Source organism: Elephas maximus, chromosome 5 (assembly GCF_024166365.1).
Source record: "Elephas maximus indicus isolate mEleMax1 chromosome 5, mEleMax1 primary haplotype, whole genome shotgun sequence".
Taxonomy (NCBI): Eukaryota; Metazoa; Chordata; class Mammalia; order Proboscidea; family Elephantidae; genus Elephas; species Elephas maximus.
The window spans coordinates 141174172-141201336 of NC_064823.1; the positions used below are offsets into that span (position 1 = coordinate 141174172).

Genomic DNA, 27165 nt, shown 5'->3' on the forward strand with positions numbered 1-27165 from the left:
TCCTTTTTCTAGATTCTATTCAATCTCCTGTTCATATTGGAAAGGTAGCTTTTCTTCAGATACATTATAATTCAATGATTTTAGTGACAGTTCACTTTTACAGTCATAAAAATGAAACCAAACTTCTGTTTCTTGCTACATCACACAAAAACCACTGGACAGACTGTTATCAAAAATGGAGAGCAAATCTGGAAACATGTGATTAAAAACAAACAACAAAAAAGGCTACATAATGTTTTTAAAAATCACTGAGGCCAGGAGGGAGAGTTGGAATCTACTCAATAGAAATGGGTTTGACCAGTTTGATGGGCAAAATATTGAATAATGGAGGAAGTATCAAAAAAAGATCAAAGGAATACACAAAGTCACTGTACCAAAAAGAACTGACTGACATTCAACCATTTCAGGAGGTAGCATATGATCAAGAACCAATGATATTGAAGGGAAAAGTTCAAGCTGCACTGAAGGCTCCAGGAATTGACGGACTACCAACTGAGATATTTCAACAAATGGATACAACACTGTAAGTACTCATTCGTCTATGCCAAGAAATTTGGAAGACTGATACCTGGCCAACCAACTGGAAGAAATCCATATTTGTGTTCATTCTAAAGAAAGGTGATCCAAAAGAATGCAGACTTTATCCAACAATATCATTAACATCACAAGCAAGGAAAATTTTGCTGAAGATTATTCAAAAGCAGTTGCAGCAGTACATCAACAGGAAACTGCCAGAAATTCAAGCCTGATTCAAAAGAAGACTTGGTACAAAAGATAGCTTTGCTGATGTCAGTTGGATCTTGGCTGAAAGCAGAGAATACCAGAAAGATGTTTACCTGAGTTTTACTGACTATGCAAAGACATTCAACTGTGTGGACCATAACACATTATGAATAACATTGCAAAGAATGGGAATTCCAGAACACTTAATTGTGCTCATGAGGAACCTGTATAGAGACCAAGAGACAGTTGTTCAAACAGAACAAGGGAATACTGTGTGGTTTAAAGTCAGGAAGGTTGTGCATCAGAGTTGTATCCTTTCACCATACTTAATCTGTATGTTGAGCAATAATCTGAGAAACTGGACTATATGAAGAAGAACTCAGCATCAGGATTGGAGGAAGACTCATTAACATTCTGTAATATGCAGACGACACAAACTTGCTGCTGAAAGTGAAGAAAACTTAAACCACTTACTGATGAAGATCAAAGACCACAACCTTCAATATGGGCTACACCTTAATGTAAAAAAAAAAATAAGCAAAAATCCTTAAAACCAGACCAATAACCAACATCATGATAAACAAAGAAAAGATTGAAGTTGTTGAGAGCTTTATTTTAGTTGGATCTACAATCAATGCCCATGGAAGCAGCAGTCAAGAAATCAAACAACATATTCCATTGGGCAAATTTGTTGCAAAAGACCTCTTTAAAGCATTAAAAAGCAAACATATCACTTTGAGAGCTAAGGTGCACCTGACCCAAGCCATGGTATTTTCAATCACCTCATATACATGCAAAAACTGGACAATGAATAAGGAAGACCTAAAAAGAATTGATGCCTTTGAATTGTGTTGTTGACAAAGAATATTGAATACACCATGGACTACTTGAAGAATGAACAAATTTGTCTTGGAAGGAGTACAGCCAGAATGTTCCTTACAAGTGAAGATGGCGAGACTTCATCTCATGTACATACTTTGGACTTGTTATTTGGAAGGACAAGTCCCTCAAGAAAGATGTCATGCTTGGTAAAGTAGAGGGGCATCAAAAGAAAGGAAGAACCTCAATGAGATGGGTTGACATAGTGGCTGCAATGATGGGCTCAAGAATAGCAACCATTTTAAGGATGGCTCAGGACCATTGAATGTTTGATTCTGTTGTACATAGGTCATTATGAGTTGGAACCAACTCGACAGCACCTAATAATATAGTAATATCTTAGACTGTAGTGAAGTTCTAAGAGAAGTTCAGCAAAGTCATTGGGAAGCCTTTGATCCAAAGTCACCTGTCAGAAAATTCCCACATCATCAAGTAACAGGCCAGCCTTAGTAGTCTTGCCATGCTCTGCCATTGGCTGAGATCAGCCCACGGAAAGTGTGGCCTCAATGCAAACGTTATGGTGGATAGATTTCAGAGCTTGGCAGGTCAAACACAGCAATGATTGTGAGGATGGATCATGACCGAGTAGTGTTTCCTTCTGTTGTACACAGGGTTGCTATGAGTTGGAACCAATTCAATGACATCTAACAACAATGGATGTCCTTAAACAAAAGAGTAAAAAAAAAAACCCAGACTAAACACGTTGCCATCGAGTTGATTCAGACTCATAGTGACCCTATAGGACAGAGTAGAACTGCCCCATAGGGTTTCTAAGGAGCAACTGTTGGATTCAAACTGCTGACCTTTCGGTTAGCAGCTGTAGCTCCCTGTAGCTCTTAACCACAAAGCAAATACATCAAGTATGCGAATAATACCTAACATTTTAAGGTGTTCAAGGTATACATCTACATAAATGATCGTTTATTTACTTTCATATTCAACTTTGAGTTAGGCAGGATAGCAATTAGCATTAGTCCCATTTTACATATGAGGAAGTTGACTTTCAGCAAGCCCTAATGATAACTTCCCCAAAGGTACACCAGGAGAACACCAGGATCCATATCCAGTCTTCACTCTCCAAGCCCCGTGGACTTTCTATTCTGCCATGTTTCATAAGGGGAATGGAAGGCAAAGGTAAGCACAGCACTGATGGAAGTAGGGGGAAGAAATAGAGGAAGGTCATCTGAAATATTTGTTTAAGGTTAACTTTGTAATCCCTGGCTGGCTGAGTATATGAGTTGTCTGAGTATATAAGTCAATGGGACACAAATACTGTAAAATGTTTTCTCCATGATGTTTTCAAATTCCACACCTGCTCATGCAGTGGTATACTCTAACAATCCTTGTGCACAGCCTTCGAATCTCATTGTTCCTTCTGCATCCTGAATTTTTTTTGCTAATAACCATCCAGGAGCAGCCTTTCCAGCAGTATCAGTTGAATCCAACATCCCACCACACACATACTCAAACAAGTTTATTTCATATGGATTCTACACGGGCTGCGAGAGGAACTGCTTCAAAGGGGCCAAGGTGACTAAGATCTCCTTTGAGAAGCAATAAAACAATAGTTCTGGAGTGGGAATCTACGTTTGGGTATTTGGGTCTCTATTCGGAGCTTGCAATGGGTTTTTAATTGGTCAGTTTTTCTAAAAGGTTATTGTATTAACCTTTGAGATGGCTCTTTAATTCTCAGGACTTGTTATGCACATTTAGAAAAAACACAGGTGCTTAACACATTTTGCCCAGTTAAATGGGCCTCTGTGGTCTGAAATTGACATAGGCAGGTGGTTGCCAGGTCTGCACCACCTTGGGGAAATGGATGCATTTCTCCTTTCCTGGCTCTCCATGGGAAGGGGAAGGAAAAGGGGGAGGGAGAAGGCTGACAGACAACAGCGGGGCGACTCTGCGCTCAGCATCTTGTCTTGGTGGTACATCCAAGCTGCGAGATTTATAACCTTCTTGTTACAATGTATCAGCTTCAACACTTTCAGTGAAGTCTTCAATAACTTCGATGACATCTTGCTGAGGGATTTTGTCATTAAAAGCCTAAAGCTGGTCATTAACAAACCTTCTCTGTAATCATCTACTGCTGTGCTCACTCAGGCACGGATCTGGCTGGGAAGTTGGGCTGGCTCAGAAACTTTCCGGAAGGCTGCATTTTTTTTCTGCATGGGGTATATTTCTTTAGGGAAAGAAAACAGTTTCTAGTGATTTAATCATTTATTTCTCACTACCCATTGACTAACCCTTCTTTGATGGACACTAACAAATTCAACAAACATGTGCAAGACACCTACAATATAACAGGCATAATGCTTGCTCGGGGCTGAACATGCATGGAGTCCCTGGGTAGGACAAATTGTCAAAGTACTCAGCTGCTAACTGAGAGGCTGGAGGTTTGAGTCTACCCAAAGATACCGAAGAAGAAAAGCCTCGTGATCTATTTCCTTAAAATCAGCCACTGAAAACCCTATGGAGTATAGTTCTACTCTGACACACCTGGGGTCACCATGAGATGGAACTGGATGGGGAAGATGCAACTGGATGGGGAAGATGTAGACACAGTTCCAGGCCTCAAAGTGTTCACAAGCAAAAAACAAAAAAGAAAGAAAAGAGCCAACATTTACAAATTCCTTAATAATGTGTCCACTTTGTGTTTAGGCTTTATATGCATTATCTTGTTTATTCCTCACCACTCTATAGGACCTAAATGTTCTTATTATCCCCATTTTACAGGTTGGATGACTAAAACAGGGCTGCTTAGGAATTTTTCCAAAACTATTGAGCTTGTAAGTGGCAGAGCCAGATTTTGAACCCATGTCTTGTTTGGCTTCAGCACCCAAGCATGTTTCATCTACTCTAAACAGACTGGGCAAGGAAGAAGGCAACGAGAACTGCCTTCCCGGTTGAGGGAGGATAAGTAGAGCTAAAGGCAGTTGTATGCCAGATATCTGTGAGGAACAGGTTGAACACTGGCCCAAATGCCTTTCCAGGGAATGTAGGTGGTGGGCAGAATGTTGCCCATTGGCAACAACCTTTCCAAGCTTCACACACTTCCTCATCTCCTTAATGGCATTCAGATTACAGACGTATCCATTGGCATACATGTACCTATGAACTTGAGCTTGTCTGTTGGCTCTGGAGCAGCAAGACGTGGTATAAATTTTATGATTATAAGAAAGGTTCATTTGATTTCGGAAAAGCTTAACTATTTAAAGATCACTGCTCCCCAAACTTACACAAAAATTCATGTGGCAGAGCAATTTCAGCTGCTCGACAGCTGTTTCTACTGCCAATGATTTGGTTTTTCACCTGATTTGGCAACTTCTGCAATGGTGACAATAATGAATGGAGGGAAGTCATTGCTGCTTCCTCTTCCACAGGTTTCAGGCTGTAAATAGCCAGTGGACCAGTGTTACAAGACTCATCCAGTTTCTTCCAAAAGAATGACAAAAAAAACATATAGATGTGGGGAAAATATTCTACTGTAATTTGGGGGAAGGGTGGAGAATGGAAGGATAACAAGTCTTGGAATTACATTTTTTTTAATAACAAGGAAAATAACTTGGAGGTGATAAGTATATTCATAAGGCTGCACATTTTGGAATAATTGTTACTATTGATTGAGGGTCTACTATGTGCCAGGAAATGTGCTAGGGGCTTTTTACACAATAGTTGATCAAATGGAATCCTTACAACAACCCTACCAAGAAAGATGTTATCAACATTTTTAGAGATGAACAAACTGAGGGTTAGAGAGATTAAGCAATTTGCTGAAGGGCATTCACTGAATAAATTAGAGTTGGAATGAAACCTAGTTAGTTACCATCGACTGGGCTTCAACTCATGATTACCTCATGTGTAACAGAATGAAACATTGCCCAGTCCTCAGTCATCTTCTTCATCATTGTTATGTTTGAATGCATTGTTTTGGCCATCGCGTTAATCCATCTCATTGAGGGTTTATCCTCATTTTCACTGACCCTCTACTTTACCAACTGTGATGTCCTTTTCTAGTAATTGACCTTTCCCAATAACACATCCAAAGTCAAAGGCAAAGTCTCACCACCCTGGCTTCTAGCGTTCTGTTTATATTTTTTCTAAGACTAATGCAATGTCAGCCTACTTATATGCTATTCCAAATTTTTTGGTGTCTCTACTACGTTGCTTTACTGTTATCAAGACCTATATTAATTAAGATACAACCTATTTAAAGGTGTTAAAATGATGCATAAAAAGGCATTAGGTGATTTCTTTTTTCTCTTAAACATTTCTCTCTCTCCCCTGCCGCCCTTTCCCAAAAGGAAACAGAAACATTAGCTTCCTTTTTACTGCTCAATTACCTACTGTGGGATTTTACCTGAAGAGATCAGTAAGACCTCCAGGCAGATGCCATTGATCCAACTATAGTGTCATTATGTGCCTGTCTATATGTGTGATGCTAGAGGGAAGGCTTGGTTCGTGGGAATCACAAACCCATCATCCATCTGACTCCCTGGGTTTTGGTGGGACTCTCACCTGCAGCGCTTCCCACAGATATCTTCCTTGGCCTGTTATTATTTTTAATTGCTCACAGGGTGCTTCTCACTTGTAAAGTTCTTGCCAATCAAGATCATCAGCACTACCTCAAAGGAGTCTCGGAAAATCGATTAGTAAGTTCAGGTCCTTTTCTTCAACAAGCCACAGGATATGGTATATCTGAGCTTTGACCAAGGTGATAGAGCCTGTCGACTCTTTCAGAGACAGTATGAAGCTCTTTTAAAGAATATATGCAAGCCCAGGGTATATATGATGTCACTCATATGAAATATCTAGAATAGGCAAATGTTTATTAGTGGTTACAGGGGACGGAGGGAAGGGGAGAGGGGGTCATTGTTTAGGAGCCACTGAATTTCTGTTTGTGGTGAAGGAAAGTTTGGCATCAAATATTGGTGATGGTTGTACAACATGATTAACGTAATTGATGTCACAGGATTGCACACTTGAAAAATGTTAAATTGGCAAATATTGTGTTATATATATTATACAACAATAAAAAAAAATTAAAGATCTAAGGGACTGTATAAACTACTTGAAACTATTTCAAACAAAAATGAAATGTCCTTATATGATAATCACTAAACACAGCACTGGGCTGGAAATGAAGAAAGCTAATTTCTATTTTTCTTTCTTTGCCCAAAAATACATAGAACACTTTTGGACAAGCCATTTGTGCTTCCTGTATCTATCCATAAATCTGGCCTGATAGTAACTGGCCTACCTGTCTCTCAGGATAAAGCCTGGGAGCATCAGTGAATTAACCCATTTACAGGGAGAGGTAGGAAGGAATCTCAGAAAAACAGGGATTTCACTCTCTTGTTAGATTATTCTCACCCAGAGGAAGAATCTGATTTGAGTGTAATACAAAATAATTATTTTGCTTAAATCAAATTGTAAGGGTCTAATCGCCCTCTGCCAATAAACCTCAGAACTGATAATGGGATCAAGTCAATATATTTTAGGTTTTGAAAAGATTCCACTTTGTGTTACTTCACAGAATTTCTTCTGGATGATTTCAGTATGCTACTGAATAATTTTGAAAAGAATAATTCCAAGAGAGGAGCGTGTCTATCATGGTAAAAAAAAAAAAAAATGAAAGTCTCATTTTGCATTGAATTTTGTTGCTATTGTATGAGTCCTGTACAAAAAAGAAAAAGCCTGTTGCCATCGAGTCGATTCCAACTCATAGTGACCCTATAGGACAGAGTAGAACTGCCCCATAGGGTTTCCAAGGAGCAGCTGGTGGATTCAAACTGCCAACCTTCTGGTGAGCAGCCGTAGCTCTTAACCACGATGCCACCAGGGCTTCCATGAGTTCTGTACAAGAAAGAGGAATTAAATTTAGGAACTGACAATGTTCCAGGAGGTACTGTATTTTTACTCAAATAACACCAGAGTTATACTGTTTTTTTTTTTTTGCCAACCCTCCCCCAATGTATTTTTGCAAGTGTGCTGTGCTAATTTTTTATATGTTGCTGTAAAAAAAAAAAAAAAAAAAATTAGCATAGCGTGCTTACAAAAATATCTCCAGAAGGGAGGTGCAGCTGGGAAAAAAAAAAAAAACATATAACAGGCATATTATTTGCATAAAAATATAGTAGCTAAAGGGGGAAATGAACTGGTTTAGAAATGTATGTTACCAAATTTAAAGATTCTGTCACATTAGTTTTCAAATATGATTAAAAAAAAATTCTAGGAGGGTAAAAGATTTACCAGAAAAATAATATTGTCTTGAAACAATTCAAAGATTCTAAATAACAAAACTTGACTGGGCTACTCCGTTACAAATTAAATGAAACCTATGTTGATTGGAGACTCATGTCATTTTGAAGTTTATCGCACAAATATTCAATTGGAGCCTTTTAAAATCCTGTCAGTTTATTTCTTGGTAGTTAGGATATTAAAATATGTTAATCAGCATGCTATAGTTGGTCACTGTTAATCTTTTTGTAATAACTAATGCGTTCTCCCAATGGCTGCCACTCCTTCTATTCACGTCACCTTCACTCAAGAGTCACAAAATGCTGAAGACAGTCGCTTTTTACTTGATTAAATTTCTGGAGGCTGAAGCTAGGCCAAAATCCTCACCTCCCTCTTTCCTAAATTCTTTTTCTCCTCTCTTCTAATTACCTTGCTTTACACTGATTTACATGAATTTCAGCTTTCAAAATCATTCGTCTTTGCTGAATGCAAAAAGGCACATAGGAAAATTATATTAAGTTTGCACAATTGATCTTTAATCATTTCAAATGGTACCTTTGAACAGTTCCTGAAAAGTCTGTTTGAAATACTCCCAGCACTGAGTGTCATCAAGAGACTCAGGGTCACCTTGGGGAAACCCACTCTCAGTGATGTAAATTACAGGGTTATTATACGTATCTTAGAATAAGAGAGCAGAAGTTTTATTCCAAACAGATGTTTTAAAAAAAAAATAAAATAAAATCAGGTGCATTACTCTCTCTCTTCTCTAAGCTACAACCCAAAACTAGTTTTCATCAAATTGCACTGACCCTATTAACTTAATTTTCCACACACTGACCTTTTATGACTAACAATGGAGAAGAAAACTGTGAAAATGTCCATGAAGACAGTCAAATGACTCTTATTATAATGAGAAGACAGAAATATCTTTCTTCCATCAGCATCTGCTGATTGTCACTGCTCTTTAACCCTTTGGTCCTGCCAGCAGCTACATTCTCTATCTCCCAACAGGAGGGGCCCTGACAACTGACAACTTAAAATTTTAATTTCAGCTGCCTGGATGTCATCCAACATAACTGAGACCAAAAAAGGATCCAGCTATCTCAACACTTAGTATGTCTTGTAATAATTACAGTCATGACACCAGGCTGAAAAACATTTCTAAGCTACTGACCACAGCTGACTTTAACAACAAATCCTAATTTTTGATAATTAGTTTTGAAGGCCTTTATCAGCTCCTTAGAAGCCCTGGTGATGCAAACAGTTAACACACTCAGCTGCTAACCAAAAGGCTGGAGGCTTGAATCACCCATGGGCACCTTGGAAGAAAGCCTTGGTGATCTAATTCAGAAAAATCAGCCATTGAAAGTCATCTTGAGCACAGTTCTACTCTGACATACATAGGGATACCATGAGTTGGAATCTATTCAATGGCCACTGGTTTGGACTTTGTTTTTTTATTAGCTAGTTACCTCTTGGAAACCCTGGTGGCATAGTGGCTAAGTGCTGCAGCTGCTAACCAAAGTTTCAGCCGTTCAAATCTGCCAGGCACTCCTTGGACACTCTATGGGACAGTTCTACTCTGTCCTATAGGGTCGCTGTGAGTCGGAATCGACTTGATGGCACTGGGTTTGGTTTTTGGTTTAGTTACCTCTTACCACTCATCACTCAAATCCTAATCTGCTCTTCCTAGGCATGCCACCACATAAAGCTGCTCTTATTTCAAGTCCACATACATACACACACATGCCTGCATTCCCATCCTCACATATTTGCGTGTGTACATAGACATAAACAAATTATGCATTTACCGTAATGTGTTTCAGTATTTTGCATATCCCCCACAGCACTGCATATAGCCAGTCTATAAATTCCCAGGATGGATCTGGAAAAATTTCAATTTTCACATCCTGGAGAAAACCTAGTTCTCCTTTCGCCTGACTAAGCGAGACATATAATATTGCACAGCAAAGAAATCAGCAGTGCCTTTGATCATTCTCTTCTCTTCTTCTGTAAATTCTGGAAGCCTTGATGATGGATAGCCTTGTTTTTTACTCATGGAGGCAACCTGGGTCTTGACAACTTCAGGATAATCACCATCAATAAATATGAGTTTAGCAAAGAAATCCAAGTGGAAAGCAATGGCTCTTCTAGAAGCTTCCTGATCAGTGGCTGAGTCAGGATCTGCTGGTTTCTCCCAGGCATAAAAAAGTGCTAAGGACACAATATCCTTCTGCACTTTTTCAGAACAAGGAATCATAGCTGTACCAGGATCGGGCTTGTGCCTTAATCAAATTATGAGCTGCCTGATAACCTCCAGTTCCAAAGTGAGGCACACCTGGAGGAAATATACCAAAGTCATATGCCAACAGAGCAAAAAGGTTGGTCTCATTTATGGTGATCCACTGCTTGACTCGATCCTCAAAGGTACTGAAGCAAAACTGGGCATATTTGTCAAAGAACTCAATGATTGTCTCTGACGACCATCCTCCCTGATCTTCTAAAGTCTGGGGCAAATCAAAGTGGTAACATGTCACGATAGTGGTAACCCCATTTACACTCCATTTATTAATAAGTCATCAATGATTTTGTTATAATAGTGAATGTCTAGAAGGAAAAATCTATATAATGAGAAGAAAAGTTACTTTTAATATATTGGCAATAAATTTTGAAGAGGACAGGATCGGAAATCATTTCCTAAATGACTTTTATTCAAAATAAATTGTACTTGGGTCAAGTATTACTTCCCAGATAACAAACAATGTATTGCACCGGGAAACTCTGCTGCAAAACCCAGTGCAGTCGAGTCGATTCCGCTGCAAAAGATCTCTTTAAAGTATTAAAAAGCAAAGATGTCACTTTGAGGGCTAAGATGTGCCTAACCTAAGCCATGATCTTTTCAATCACCTCATATGCGTGTGAAAGCTGGACAATGAAAAAGGAAGGTCGAAGAAGAATTGGCACATTTGCATTGTGGTATTGTCTAAGAATATTGAATATACCGTAGACTTCCAGAGGAACAAACAAATCAGTCTTGGAGGAAGTAAAGCCAGAAAGCTCCTCATAAGCAAAGATGTTGAGACTTTATCTTCCTTACTTTGGACACATCATCAGGAAAGACCAATCACCAAAAAAGAACACTGTACTTGGTAAAGTAGAGGGTCAAAGAAAATGAGGGAAACCCATCATGAAATGAATTGACACAATAGCTGCAACAATGGGCTCAAACATACCAAAGTTGTGAAGATAGCACAAGACCAGGCAATGTTTTATTCTGTTATATGTAAGGTCACCACAAATCAAAACCGACTTAACAGCAACAAACAACAAGAGATATAATCAATTAAAATCTGGGAGGAAACATTAAGAGTTCCAAAGAAGATTGACTGAACAAGGAGTGGTGAGATCTTGATAGGGTGACATGATTGGAAGATGCATGTCTAAAATGGATAGCTTTGGGTAAGTTGCTATCACATTATTTTGTGTTGTTTTAACTGCTACTGTTTTTGTCTCTTAGTCCCACTAGAATACAAGCTCCATCAAAGCAGGGTCATCACCCATCTAGCTCCTCTCTGGATCCCGGAATCCTACAACAGTAACAGAAATTTAATATACAATAAAATATTTGTGGAATGAATGAATGGGCCTCGACTCTATTAAATCTAAAATAAAAGAATTTAACCAGATGACAGTCTAAGTCTTTTTCCGGATGTACCAGTCTCACAAGTCTAGGAGAAGAGACCCACTGAGCATGAACAAGAACTCAGCATCTGTCTAGAATGTGGGTTACAAGGGTAGATAACCAGAGGCTTGGGATATTAAAAGACACACACTTGGGGATTTGCTCTAAAATTCTAACATAGCCTGGGGGAATTCATAGCCATCACTGGGTATCAGCTGATTTTCACAGGGCTGCATGTGTGTTAGAGAGAGCTTTAGAATTGTTGCAGAGTTCAGAAGAATGTTACTAACTTGAAGATGCTTTGCCTCAGAAAACAATGCCAAGAAGATATTTGGGTCCAGCCTAATCATGATGCTTAAAATGGAAGAGAATTTCTGATGAAAGGCTGATATCAGTACTTCATGTGATTTTATGTTTAAAAGAGTATGGAAGAAACTTAAGCTTAGAAGAAAGTAGTTGACCTGTTTTGAGAAGTTATTTCCTGAATATCAGTTGACATCAAGTCGATGCCAACCTACGGAACTGTGCTTCAGAGGATTTTCAATGGCTATGGCCTTTTGGAAGGAACGCTGGTGGCACAGTTGTTAAAGAGCTCAGCTGCTAACCAAAAGGTTGGCAGTGGGAACCCACCAGCCACTCTGCAGGAGAAAGATGTGGCAGTCTGCTCCCGTAAAGATTCACAGGCTTGGAAACTCTATAGGACTGTTCTACCCTGTCCCGTAGGGTCACTAGGAGTCATAATCAACATGATGACAACAGGTTTGGGTTTTGGATGATGTTTTAGAAGTAGATCACCAGGACTTTCTTTCAAGATGCCTCTGGGTGGACTCAACTTTCCAACCTTTCGGGTAGTAACTGAGCATATTAACTGTTTGTACCACCCAGGGACTCCAGGATTATAAATTCATATATAGAGTTGTGTCCTATTGAAAGTTTGCCTAGGGGAACAGTCCCTTTCCCTTTTTGTAAAACTTAACATCCTCCCATTTAAAAAAAATAATAATTCAGACCTTTTTGCCTGTTTCATTCATTCAATCATTCATTTATTCATTCCTTAAATGCATACTTATAGAGAACCTATTAGATGCTGAACATACAAATATAAACAAGGTATACACTGTCCTTGACTTCAAGGAGCTTAAATTTTAGTTGGGACTATGCATAAATACATAAACAACTATAGTACAGAAATACTAGTAAAGGTAGAGTAGAGTGCTATGGAAGTACGTGATAAGAAGTACTTATCCTATACTTGGTGCATTTGAGAAAATATTCTGAAAGCAACGTACCAAAATGACTTCAAGAGTGGGCTATGGCTCCCAGCTACCTAAATTTCTATCCCAACTACTTCACCTACTAGCTCAGTGACCTTGTGTGAACTACTTATATCTCAGAATTTTCCTTCCCTTTATGGATAACAATAGAATCCTACTTCAATGAGTTATTGTGAAAGTTTCATGAGTAATAAATGGAACATGCCCGGAACACTTCTTAGCATATGGTAAGGTCTCAGTACACATTAGCTATCAGTCTTGTAATAATTATTATTATTGCTATTATTAGTGACATCTAAGCTGATATTTAAGAGATGAATATAAATTACCTACATAAGGCCATGAGGAAACAATAATCCTGGAAGAGAGAAAGGAGAAACAACTGTGCAAAAGACCAAAATAGATGAAGATACATGGCTCAAATGTGAACAGAGGCTTATTTTTTCAGAGTTTGCTATGGCAAGTCAGTCACTACCAACTTGCATTTGGCAGATATGCAAAGCAGGCGGAGGGGCAGGAAAGCTTTATAATGGAATAAAGGGAAGGTTTCAGGTATGCCCTGATTGGAGGCTACCGGCATGGGAAACCCAGAGGCAGGCTAATGAGCAGAGCATTCTACGTGATTGGTTTGGACAGCATATCTGGCCTTCTCTGATTGGTCCTGAGCTGGAAGCAGGGCAAAAAATAGAGGTGTTGGCAGTCCTTGACCAAGTTCTAGATGCTGCGGGTTGATTGCTGCAGACATTCTGGTTTAGCTCCCTTCACTCTTCCTTGGGTCAAACATTTATTGTCATGTATGGTCTGACCATTGTTCATTTGTATATTCCCTCTCTCACAAAGAAGAGTATGGCTTTGAATGTAAAAATAATGTCAGCTTTGCTTTACTGTACTCATATGTACCATATGTCACACATCTTATTTAACCCTAAGGTTTGGGTCAAACATTTACTGTCATGTTTATGGTCTGACCATTGTTCACTTGTATACTCACTTTCTCATAAAGAAGAGTATGGCTTTGAATGTAAAAATAACATCAGCTTTGCTTTACTGTACTCATATGTACCATATGTCACACATTTAACCCTAAGGGTTGGGACGGGGGGGCGAACAGTTGCCATTAAGTCTGTTGCGACTCATGATGACATCACGTGTGTCAGAGTAGAACTGTGCTCCATAGGGTTTTCAACAGCTGTGACCTTTTGGAAGTTGATCACTAGGCCTTTCTTCCAAGGTGCCTCTGGGTGGATTTGAACTGCCAGCCTTCCAGATTGTAGCCAAGCACTTAGCTGTTTGTGTCACCCAGGGACTCCTAAGCCTAAGAGGTCGGCATTATTAATCCCACTGAACATAAGAGGAAATTGATATTCACAGGGAGTGAGTACCATACCTAAAGTCACAATGTTGTCAAATGGCACAGCCAACATTTAAACTCAGGTCTGCCTTACTACAAAGACTGAGCTGTTTGCACTATGACTCACAACTTCTCGTGTTTACTAATGTTTCAGAACCAGAAACGTGTTGGCTCTTTCAATAGCCTTAAAGATCACCCGCTTTGGAGCTGGTTCATGATTACGGATCCATTTCAGTTTGTTTGTTTGTTGTTTTGTTTTCTTCTTTTTGGTGGAATCAATGGTTTACCTCTAAGAAGCATCATTAGATATGATACAATCATTAATGAGCCCCAGTCAATGTAATTCAAACAACATGGCAATCCTTCATTGTTTTGAAGATAAAAACATTTTTAGTAGAACCTTTTTAGGTACTTAACAGCCCAGTCAGAGGAACAGAGCATGCGTGGAGGAAAAAAAAAAAAAAAACATTGCCTACGAGTTGATTCTGACTATTGCCTATGAGTTGATTCTGACTCATAGCAACACTATAGGCCTATAGGATAGAGTAGAACTGCCCCACAGAGTTTCCAAGGAGCAGTTGGTGGATTCCAACTGCTGACCTTTTGGTTAGTAGCCAAGCTGTTAACCACTGTGGCAATGAACATTTTACCTCTTGCAAGTAAATTGTATTCATTGCTGTAAAGAAACTTTCCCATGAGGCAGTTGAGTTAGGTTTTTAAGAGCAGAGCTCCAGAGCCAGACACCTCAGGCAGAGGATCATAGACAAGTCATTCGGCCTCTCTATGCACAAGTTTCCTCATCTCTAAAATGGGAATATTAAGAGTGCCACCTCAATAGAGTTGTGTTGAATGGCAAGAAATTATTAAAGGGTTATTTAGCCCTGTTTATCAGATTGGTACAATTCAGTGATAACTAATTCTCTGAATAAATACATATTTTTATAGGATCACCTGCTACCATTACAGGGATCATGAAACTTGGAGAGGTCATTGGACCCTGTTCTGCTTCTGGGAATTTAGGGAAGAACTGATTACCTTTAGGATTACAACTTCCCTAGGCTTCATCTATAGTCACTGTAGTCTCTGTTTTAATCTAAGCACTTTTCTTCTATTTTCTCTTTGAAAGCATGAAGTATGTTTGAGTTAGGGACCTTCTGACTATAGAAAACAGACACTCACTCAAATTAACTCAAGTATAAAAGTGGCATTGAGGGAGGTAGGTGGTAAGTGTGGGGTGGGGTGGGCATTATTTGAATGATAGAGAGATATCAGATACCCAATGATAGAACATAATTGCAGCTGGAACTCATGGGAATTGAAGCTGGAAGCTGAGATAATCTTTGCTTCTCAGGGGAGACTGTTCTCTCTCACCTCTGCTTCTCTCTACATGTCAGTTCCATTCCTCTCTTCCTTTTGAATCAGCTTTCTTTACACACCCAATTTACCATGGCCTCAAAATGGCTATTCCATTCACCAAAGCTACCTCATAGCTCTAGTGCCAGCCACCAATCAACTCAGCTTCACAGCACCTCAATTTCAAACATCCCTGAGAGAGGAAGACCACTGGCCAAGTTCATATTTTATAATGAGATCAAAAAAGGTATATATTACAGAAAAAGGTGTTGTGATAGTTATTTTTATGTGTCAATTTGGCTAGGCTATAGTTCCCAGTAGTTTGGCCAAACAATAGACTAGTTGCTATTCCATAATGTAATCTAGTGCAACGTAATGTAGTCACTTTCCATAATCCAGTGCAATGCAACGTAATCAACCAATCAGTTGAAAGGGGAGTTCCTTAGGGTGTAGTCTGCTGTCTGCCTCCAGAATATAAATAGATATTTTGGCAAAACTCACTCTCTCTCTTTCTCTACTCTATACTCTTTCCATTGCCTGACCTATGGATCTTGGAATGCAAGCCTGTAGAAGTCTCCAGCCTGCTACCTGACCTGTGGATTTTGCACTTGCCAGCCCCCATAATTGTGTGAGCCAATCTCTTGAAGTAAATCTCTCTCTCACACCCTCTCTCTCTATATATACACATATATCATTGGTTCTGTTTCTCTAGAGAACCTTAAGACTTGTGTCATTTCCTCATCTAATCAGCCCTAGGCCTCCAATGGAGCAGAGTTATAAAGAGCAAAGAAATGTGGAAAATTCCATAGAAGAGAAAGCGGTTAGAACTTGCAAAGATGATATCTTCAGCCCAAAAAACAACTGAAATGGAATTCTCCTCAGTCAAACTTTAAATATCGTAACGTAGGATTAATTTTGATTGCATGCTTACCATGCGTCAAGCATATAATAACTCAGGATTTTCCTCTAGGTTCACTCCTCTCTAAGCTTGCATCCCCAATTTCTTGAATTGCCCTAGGCTCTCTTGCCACACTGCCTGTATTAGTTCCCTATTGCTGTTGTAACAAATGACCACAAACTTAGTGGCCTAAAACAACACAAATTTATTATCTTAAAGTTCTGGAAGTCAGAGGTAGAAAATGGTTCTCATTTGGGTTAAAATCAAAGTGTCGCCTGGCCTGGGTTCCTTCTAGAGGCTGTCGGGGAAAATCTGTTTCCTTGCCATTTCCAGCTTCTAGAGGCTGCCTGTATCTCTTGGCTCATGCCCCATCCTCCATCTTCAAAGGCAGCAGCATAGCATCTTCTCTTCTCTCTGACATCTGCTTCAGTCCTTACAGTGTTTCACCCTGACGGACTCTCCTACCTCCTTCTCATAAGGGCCCTGTGATTACACCAGGCCCACCTGATAATTCAGGATAATCTCCCAATCTCAAAATCCTTAACTTAGTCACATTTTACCATGTATAGTAACATCTTCACGGGTTCTGGGGATGAGAACTTAGTTGTCTTTGGAAAATCATTACTCCGCCAACCATACTGCCCAACGTGGAGTAATAGACTAATCAATGTTTGTTTCCCCAGTGGCGTAACAGCTATTCCTACTAAGTGTACTCATAGCTTTAAATAATAAGGTGAAAAAGACAAAATTCTGCATGAACATTCCTTTTTTTTTTTTTTAACCTCCCATGCGTGGATCGCCTACTAATCACCTGAAATTTGCATTTGTGGCAGATATTAAAATGCACCAGAAGAGCAGAGAAATACAGGAATATGTGATTCCAGTTACCAGCTCAATCTCTTCTCATTAAGCTTTGAAAACTTGACATTTAAAAGAGAAAAGCTCTGTAACAATTCCTTTTTGTAAAACAGTCTTCCAAGTTTAAGAACATAGGATTTTAAAGTTTCCAAATGTCCTATAATCAACCTTTAAAATAGGTAGTCAAACACACGCAAAAAAAGGAATTCTTTGGAAAGGATAATGGCAGGGGTTTTCTAATTCTTTGAGAAACTGTTTAAAAGGAAAAAAAAACCAATGATGGCCTTTCTGAGTTAAAACAGTTCCAATGCTTTAACAGGTCATTGCACAGGAACGAGCAACTGCTTGTTGAAATTCTGCCTCCTGGAAGCACCTCCAATGCCCTCTGGTTCAGGGAAAAAAAAGTCTATAATATTAATCAGCTATGGCTTTACAAGGAGTCCCTGGGTGGCACAAATGGTTATGCACTCCGCTACTAACAGAAAGGTTGGTGGTTCAAATCCACGCAGAGACGTCTCTGAAGAAAGTCCCAGAGGTCTCCTTCTGAAAGATCACAGCCATTGAAAACCCTACAGAGCCCAGTTCTACCTGACACACATGGAGCCACCATGAGTCAGAACTGACTCCACAGCAGCAGCAGTTAATGGTGTTGCAAAAGCTGAGACCAAACACAAAAAGCTAAGCGCTGGGGGCTTGTGATCTCCGCATAATATCTGCACGAGCGATTGCACCACCTGTCCGGTGGCTCCAGTGACTCCAGTCCCACCATCCTCCCCACCCCTCCACCCAGTTTTCCCACCTCCTTCTCTCCGATTGCTGATTTACAACATGCCTCCATGAACTTCTGTATGTTTTCAGGTGCTTTTACAAAGCTTGATATGTTAATATATTGGTACAGGTTCATGATCTCTTATCTGAAAATGCTGGGGTCAGATGTGTTCAGAATTTTTGGATTTCAGAAAGGTTACAAAGCATATCCCACACATTAACACTCCTGGCGAGTCTGGGTTAGTGTCCATTAATCCGACACATTAATATTTCTGCAGTAAAATATATAAATATTCTCACCCAGGTGAAATAATCTGAAATTATAAAGAACTTTTACATTAATTCAAGTCAGCTTTTGCTGCCAAGTTAGTTTTAGAACTAAATTTCCAAAAAAGAAAAGCTCTCACTCTCCAGAGCTTTTTGGATTTTAGAATTTTAAGAAAAGGGGTTGTGAACCTCTATCTGGGAATCCCTGGTTGGGGCAGATGCTTAATGCCAAAAGGTTGGAGGTTCAAGTCCACCCAGAGACACCTCAGAAGGATGGCTTGATGATCTACTTCTGAAAAGCCAGGCATTGAAAACTCTGTGGAGCACAGTTCTACTCCAATACCTATGGGGTCACCACAGGTTGGAACCGACTCAGTGCCAACTGGTGGTTGTGGTGGTGTCATGTACTAGTGGTTTTTTGTTTGTTTTGTGTTGCTTACCATCCAAGTGAAAGCTCAGTGAAAATTCCAAGCTCCTAGAGTCATGGAATAAAACAGTGGAAAGAGTTCTAGCAATATAGTGCCTTCACTTCATTTCACCACCAGGAAAATTGTTGCACAGAACACATAAGTAGTTTGGCAAGGTTGTAAATGAGCACTACACTAGATACTAGGTCTCTGTTGTCCAACAGACCTAGGTTGAACTCAGACTAAAATAAAAAAAAATGGAGGTCTTGGCAAATTTACACCCAGCTCCATGTCAGGCTACCGTTATTCCCTCAGTTTAGAAAAGCTCCTCAGTCAGAGGGCTCACATCAGCAAAAGCAGGTGGAATACTTGGCACAGTCTGCTGCACATAGTACACGCTCAATAAAAGACAACTATTGCTATTCTTAAAGTGATTTTTTATTATTGTTATTAAAGTAATTAAATTAAAATTCAGTAAATGTTTACTGAGTTCCTCCCTACAAGGAACTGGAGTAGAATGCGAGGGTGAACAAAATTGTTGCTGTTGTTGTTAGTTGCTGTCAAGTCAGCTCTGACTCATGGTGACCTGTGTACAACAGAACAAATCGCCAGTCTTGTGGCATCTTCACAATCGTTGGTATGCTAGAGTTCATTGTTATGACCACTGTTCATTTTGAGTGCCTTCCAACATAGGGAGCTCATCTTCCAGCACTGTATCGGACAGCATTCTGTTGTGACACATAGACTCTCCCTGGCTAATTTTTGAAAGTAGATCACAGCCCTTCTGTCCTAGCCTGTTTTAGTCTAGAAGCTCCACTGAAATCTGTCTACCATGTGTGACCCTGCTGGTATTTGAAATACTAGTGGCTTAGCTTCCAGCATCATAGCAATATGCAAGTCACTTCTGTATGACAAAAAGACAGTAGGTGGGAGACAGACTTTTCTGTCCATTAAACAGTGAGCAATTTGATGGCTTCTCTTATGTACCCAGCACAGCCCCTAACACATGGCAGACATTCAAGACATGTGTCTTCGTCTGAATTAAACTCAAGGCACTCACAATCTAACAGGTGCTATAATAACAGTAACAATGACAAATGTGAGTAATGCTCTAAGAAGTTTATAAAATGCCATGGGAATAGAAAAAGAGATCCCCTCTGGCTAAGAACAGATGGTGACTTTAAAGAAGACATTTGAACTAGGCCTTGACATGAGGCTTGGCCATTAGCAGGTATGTTTGGGGGTTTAAAAAAGGCCATTCCAGCTGAGAGGAGGAGCTTAAGCAAATCCCCACAAAGCTAGAAAATTGCATGGTATATTTAATAGGAAGGGGGTTAGATGCTTGGAGAATTGCATGGAGAATATGAATGTGGGAATTTCAGTCTGTTAAGCTTCAGAGATAAGACTAAGTCAAAGTAGAACCTGGAATGATACATGAAGGAATGTGGACTCTATTGAGTCTAGGGGACAACTAAATTTTTTTTATATTGCTTCGTTTTTAGCAGGAGATGATCCAAGCCAACATGATTTGGGCCAAACTTTAGAAAAATTGCTGTGACAGCACTTTGTTGAAGGGATTGAAAGACAGAAGGAGAGTGAAAGTAGGTAGACTTGTCAAGGGTATATCAAAAAGTCTTCGGTGAGAATGTTGAACACCTAAACTAGGGCAAGGGCAGAAAGGATGGCTAGGAGGGGAGATGCTGAAGAGGTGTAAGTAGAATGAACTATATTTGACAACCAATTAAAGGTAGGAAGCAAAGAGGAGAGCGGATTCAGGGATTACTCTGCAATACTCGAGTCAGAATCTACTTGACATCAACTGGTTTGCTTGTTTTACGTTGTAGTACAGGATCAACAAACATTTCCTGTAAGAGACCAGCTGGTAAATATTTTGGGCTATGTGGGCCATACAGTCTCTGTTCCAACTTCTCATTTCTGCCCTTGTAGCAGGAGAAATCCATAAAACCAAACCCACTGCTGTCGAGTGGATTTCAACTCATAGTGACCCTACAGGACAGAGTAGAACTGCCCCATAGGGTTTCCTAGGAGCAGCTGGTAGACTTGAACCTTTTGGCTTGCAGCTGTAGCTCTTAACTACTGGGCCACAAGGGTTCCTGTAGCAGGAAAGGAGCCACAGATAATATTTCAACAAATGGACATGACTGTGTTCCAATAAAACTTTGTTTATAAAAATACACAGTAGGCCCAGTTTGGCCCTCAGGTCATAGTTTGCCAACCCCTGTTGTGTCAAAGGAGCTAGTTAGATCTTAGGTTTAAATTTCAGACCCATCGTTTACCAAATGATGTAGACTTGGAACTGTATCTCTGTAAAATCTGATAATTATACCTTCTTGAATGATGGTGCCCTGATGGTGCAGTGGTTTAGAGCTTGGCTGCTAACCAAAAAATGGAGAGTTCAAATCCACCAGCTGTTCCTTGGAAACCCCATAGGGCAGTTCTACTCTGTCTTATAGAGTCACTGTGGGTCAGAATCAACTCAATGGCAACTGTCTTGGCTTGGCTGACACATTGAATGACTGCTACTGAGGAGCCATTTTACACATTTTCTCTAATATCATCAGCCCAAAAAACCTGTTGCCATTTAGCCAATTCAGTCATTCATCTAGGGAACTGCTGGTGGCTTTGAACTGCTGATCTTAACCACTGTACCACCAGGGCTTCTTCAATGTGTCAGTGTCTTTTTAATGACAAGGCATAATAAGAGTAATAGCTAACATTTACTGAATGCTTGTTATATTTCATCCAACATATTAAGTGCTTTACAAAGATTATTTTATCTAATTTTCCAATGATCTTCTGAAATGGGTACTACGTCAGTAGTTCTACACAGGGAAGTAGGTTCTACACGTGGAAACTGAGGTATTGAAGGTACCCAAGGGATGTTTACACAGATAGTAAGTGATGTACCAAACCAACTGTCATCAAGTCAACTTCAACTCATGACAAGCCCATGTATGTCAGAGCAGAACTCTGCCCCATAGGGTTTTCAAAGGCTGAGTTTTCAGAAGGAGGTCACCAGGCCTTTCCTTCAGAGTGCCTCTAGGTAGACTCAAACCTTCCAACTTTCAGTTAGCATTCAAGCACTTAATCCCAAGTAAGTGAACTCCAGGGGCTTTCCTGCAAACCACTGTGCTGGTTAATTAGTTCCACTAATTCAGCTCCAGTGGAAATGTTCAGAATTATCTCAAGTTCTGCAGGGCTTTTGATAACTCATCACAGCTTCATACCTCTGAAAATAATTTAACATAACAACTTTTGGAGATTCGCCTTCAGATTTACTATCTTATATAAACAAAATTATTATTCCACCATCTCACACAACTATTACCCTCCCCCCTGCCCCACCTCATGAAGATCTCAGCAGTTCAGGGAAACTAGAATATTATTGAGAAGGCTAATGTAAACCCATTTCAAAAAATTTATCTCGTAATCACTAAAAACTTACCATTTCGAAGCTACACTGCTGAATAGCACACTGGATTAATTACGCCAGACTGCAGCAATAACCTTGAATTAAAGCTGCAACCTTCTATTTTTAAGAAACACTTGCCTTTCTGGTTGATGAAACCTGTCGTCCCATCAGGTAACAGACGTGACCAGGAAAGAGAGAAGCGGTAATGAGTCAATCCAAGCTGTTTGATACATTTCAAATCTTCCTCCCACAGAGTGTAGCTGCCACAAGCTACATCGCCAGTCTGGTTCTTGAAAACTCTCTCTCCTCCCTGATGGGTGAATGTGTCCCAGACACAAGGGCCTTTTCCATCTGCATCCCAGCCTCCTGAGAAAAAGAAGAAAATGAAATGGTTACGCTCCTGATATCAGGAGACACATGTGGAATGTAAATATTTGTCACCAAAAGAACATACCTCATTAACTCAATGTACCGTATTTATAACTTCAAAATATGCCTTTAAAACAACATGCATGAGTGGGTTATGTGTTTAGCTGTCCTTGATCCCTGAAGCTGACTGGTGACAAATGAAAAATTATTGCACAGTCTGCCGCATAGCAGGCTTTCATGGTTCATTATCTGAAGATCTCCCCTCTGGTAAACAGAGGCAGGCCCCAGCTTATGAATATCTTGAGTTGAAAACAACTCCTCCTTGTGAACATTCCCTGGGCCATGACTGACAACATGACTTGTCCTTGTTGTGTGTGAGAGTGTCTTGGGATCTTATCTCTGACACTCTATACTTGAACCCTATTTTCCTGTTATCTGATAATGGGGCCTGAGATGGTCCAGTCAATCATTTGAAAGGAGAGTACTGGTTTCCAACATTATTGATATGATATTAGTATCCTAAATTCATTCATTCAGACCTCTGTTAATGCAACAAATGTCGTTGCTAGTTGCTGTCAAGTGGGACCCCAACTCACGACTACTCCATGGACAATAGATCATAACTGATCATGGAAATGGTGCAAGTCTGGACAGTGGTTCATTCTATTGTACATGGAACCGCTGTGAGTTGAGGCCCACTCGACAGCAGCTAACAACAACAGCAACATATATAGGAGGTAAAAGTATAAAAGCATGCCTGAAAATTATAAATTCAGGCTAACCGTTGCCTCTGGGGAGAAAGAAGGAAAGCAGAGCCTGGGAAGGGGACCTTTGGTTGTATCTGTTAAATTTCATTTCTTAAGTTGGGTGGAGGGAACATTGGGGGGCTATTTGCTATATTATTCAGGATCCTTTTGATATGCTTGAAATATTTCAGAATAATTTTTCTACAAGAAAAGAGGCTGCAACCAGAGTAAAGGAGACTAAAGCAATTATAAGGTCTTTCAGGTCCTCCTTTCACAATACAAGTAAATATTTACTTGTATTTTGTGCGCCTTTTCTAACAGGTTTATGTATAGCTTCTAATCCAGCAAAAAGGCAGCATGCAATAAAAGGTTATCAGAAGGGAGATGGGGAGATAGGAGATACTACCAGAGGAGGAAATCTGACAAAAATAAAAATGATAGTTGGTATCAAGGTAGGAGACTAAATGCCTGTACAAAGGAGCAATGACTATTAATGGACCCTTGTAATACAGAGGCAAATAGTTTTATACATTCCAGTAGTTCTCCAGTCAAGTCTATATATGGGATTTAAAGCGGTAGGGTGAAAAGGAATGCTGGTATTCAAACTTGGAATCAGATAGTTATAAACACTAAAATATAATTTTGTTCGAGTACGGTGTGCTTAGTTTCGAATAAAAACTTTAATTATCTTATCATTGATTTAATTAATGAGGCAGCATAATCTCAGAGAGATTATGCATTTATATGTGTGTATGCTTATAAATCTTACTGATATAAAGAATTTATAGTACATTATTTTACAAAGTAAAAAAAAAAAAAAGCACTGCTGTTGAGTCAGTTCTGACTCATAGCAGCCCTACAGGATGGAGTAGAATTGCCCCATAGGGTTTCCAAGGCTGTAAATCTTTATGGAAGCAGACTGCCACATCTTTCTCCCGTGGAACGACCAGTGAGTTCAAACTACTAACATTTTGGTTAGCGATCAAGCACTAAACTACTGTGCTACTAAAAAAAAAAAAAAAAAAACCTGTTGCTGTCCAGTCAATTCCAACTCATAGCAACCCTATACAACAGAGTAAACTGCCCCATAGGGTTTCCAAGGCGCGGCTGGTGGATTCGAACTGCCAACATTTTGGTTAGCAGCCAAGCTCTTAACCACCATGCCACCAGGGCTCCTCTGCAACTAGGGCTCCTTATTTTACAAATAATAGTAAAATACACAACATTCTTTACTGTAAATCCCACATAGCCTCTTGTTTCTCATAGAACGCTTTTTTTTTTTTTTTTTTTTTTTTGCCAAACGCTTTATCGATAGCCAGCTGCTATGGTTGCAACTGACAAATGCGTGCAGTTCTGACATAAATCTTAGTTAATATTTTTGCTTACATTAACAGGTAAGATGAAAGTGAAACAATGGAGATGTATCAGAACTGCACTTGTTCATCAATGGTATGTTACTTCTTAGCTGAATTAAATAATCATCTTCACACGCCGTAAGAATATTCCTCAATGTTTTGTGCTATTTACAATGTAACAACCATAATCATGACACATTTTTAGCTTAATGTACATTATTATCATTTTCTCTATCACTTTCTTAGGTCTATACAACCAACAAAATGATATACCAAAGCTTATTTGTAGTACTTGTCAATTTCTGTGGTGTAAATACTCCCACCATGGCCAATTTCAAGCAACCAGTGTGACATCACTGAAGGTAAAATTAGGAACAGATGCTCAGTAGCTCACCGTCGTATATTATTTCTACTATACTGATTCAGGAAACCCTGGTGGTGTCATGGTTAAGAGCTATGTCTGAAAACCGAAAAGTTGGCAGTTCTAATCCAAATGTAACCACAGTTCAGTCCTCAAACCATTCATTAAGTGTAACAGCGAAAGGCGCTCCTTGGAAACTCTATGGGGCAGTTCCACTCTGTCCTATAGGGTTGCTATGAGTCGGAATTGACTCAACGGCAGTGGGTAATGCATATACTGATTCGAGAAATCTAGATAACTTCAAGGGAATAGATAATAGTAAAATGTGGTAACATAATTAGGAAGTAATGATGTCTGAGGATTTACTACCTTTGCTTTTAATATAATTTATTTAATTATAAGTTTAAATAATTTACTTTTTAATAATGGATGTGTTAAAAATCAGCTCACAAAATTAGTCAAAATTTAACAATAGGCTTTCATGATCTAGTACAAGCCTCATCACATCACTGATAGATACACCTTGTCTAACATCACACTATTAGTAGGTAGCAAAGCCAAGGTTTGTATCTAGATCTGTCTGATATTAAATTCCAAGTCCTCCCACTGGATCAGGTTGGTCTGAGTAATAATGACTCTGGTCAATGAAGAGTCAATGAGTGCCCAGGCTACTCCATAAAGGCTAAGAAATGCAATACAAAATTTATACATCTTAGAAAGCATTCCATATAAAGTGAATAAAACAAGTCCTGACAATTTTAAGATGTTAAGTCTCAGCTACCAGGAAAATTTACTTATGAGGAGTAACTCATCCTCCACTTAAGCTAGTAAGACAAAACATATCTTAACAGTATTGTTTCTATGAGAAGCTAGGTTCTGAATGGAAAATAAATGAATTGATATACAGTGACCAGTACTCGTTAGTACATTAATGTAAGTCTAGCTGAATAAATCATATCAATAACTCATTTGTTCATTAGAAATTTTCTCTAGGAGCAATCATGCTTATATTCTAAAAGTATAACTACTCTTTCTGATGCAATGAGATGACCATTTCCAAGTGGACTGTATACCCTGAGCCATCCTCCTTTTGGAAACAACCAACATTGCTGGATAACATACAGAAAATACTTTTTTATTACATTACTAATCCTGCAGGAAGTTAGATAAGCCAAAAATAAACTGAGAGAGTAACCCAGAGGCTTAAGTGAGTACAGAAGGAAGTGTTTGTCCTAAGATCATCTGCCATGCACCGGTGATCTAAACTTCCGTTTTAATGGGTTCGTGGGACAAGGGGGAAAAGAAACAAAGCCTGAGGCTCCCCCAAAACAGGGAGCCTCAATGGAAACGCTCATATAAAGCTGGCTCTTCAAGGACTACATGGCTTGTGTAAGAATAAACAAGAAACAAACCCTATTCAGAAAGAAACAACAAAGAAACTAGCTGACTCAAATTTCGTTAGAAGTGGGGAATTACTCCTCAGTAAATGTAACCACAGTTCAGTCCTCAAACCATTCATTAAGTGTAACAGCGAAAGGTATAATTAGATGTTCAAGCTCTCAAAAAGTTTCCTCTCCTAAGCCCTTTCTTTGCATATTCCTGGAGGATAAATATCACCATGATAACCAATATCTACCAAAAACCAACATAATAAAAATAATTTATTTTAAGATCAGGACAATGTCAAAGATAACTGCTACTATCAATTCTTTTCGATGTCATATGAGAAGTCCGGTTTTAGTCAGGGGTGCACTGAGACAATAAATAACATAATATCAAATAACCTAACAATTTTTGTTGTTGTTAGGTGCTGTCGAGTCGGTTCCGACTCATAGCGACCCTATGCACAACAGAACGAAACACTGCCCGGTCCTGCACCATGCTTACCATCGTTGTTATGCTTGAGCTCATTGTTGCAGCCACTGTGTCAATCCGCCTCATTGAGGGTCTTCCTCTTTTCCACTGACCCTGTACTCTGCCAAGCATGATGTCCTTCTCCAGAGACTGATTCCTCCTGATAACATGTCCAAAGTACGTAAGATGTAGTCTCACCATCCTTGCTTCTAAGGAGCATTCTGGCCGCACTTCTTCCAAGACAGATTTGTTCGTTCTTTTGGGAGTCCATGGCATATTCAACACTCTTTGCCAACACCACAATTCAAAGGTGTCAACTATTCTTCGGTCTTCCTTATTCATTGTCC

The 27165-nt window shown here is 39.4% G+C and overlaps 1 pseudogene; it reads right to left on the reverse strand.

Moving 5' to 3' along the window:
• Window positions 1–27165, reverse strand: part of LOC126076757 (cytosolic beta-glucosidase-like) — a 176466-nt pseudogene that overhangs the window by 87601 nt on the left and 61700 nt on the right.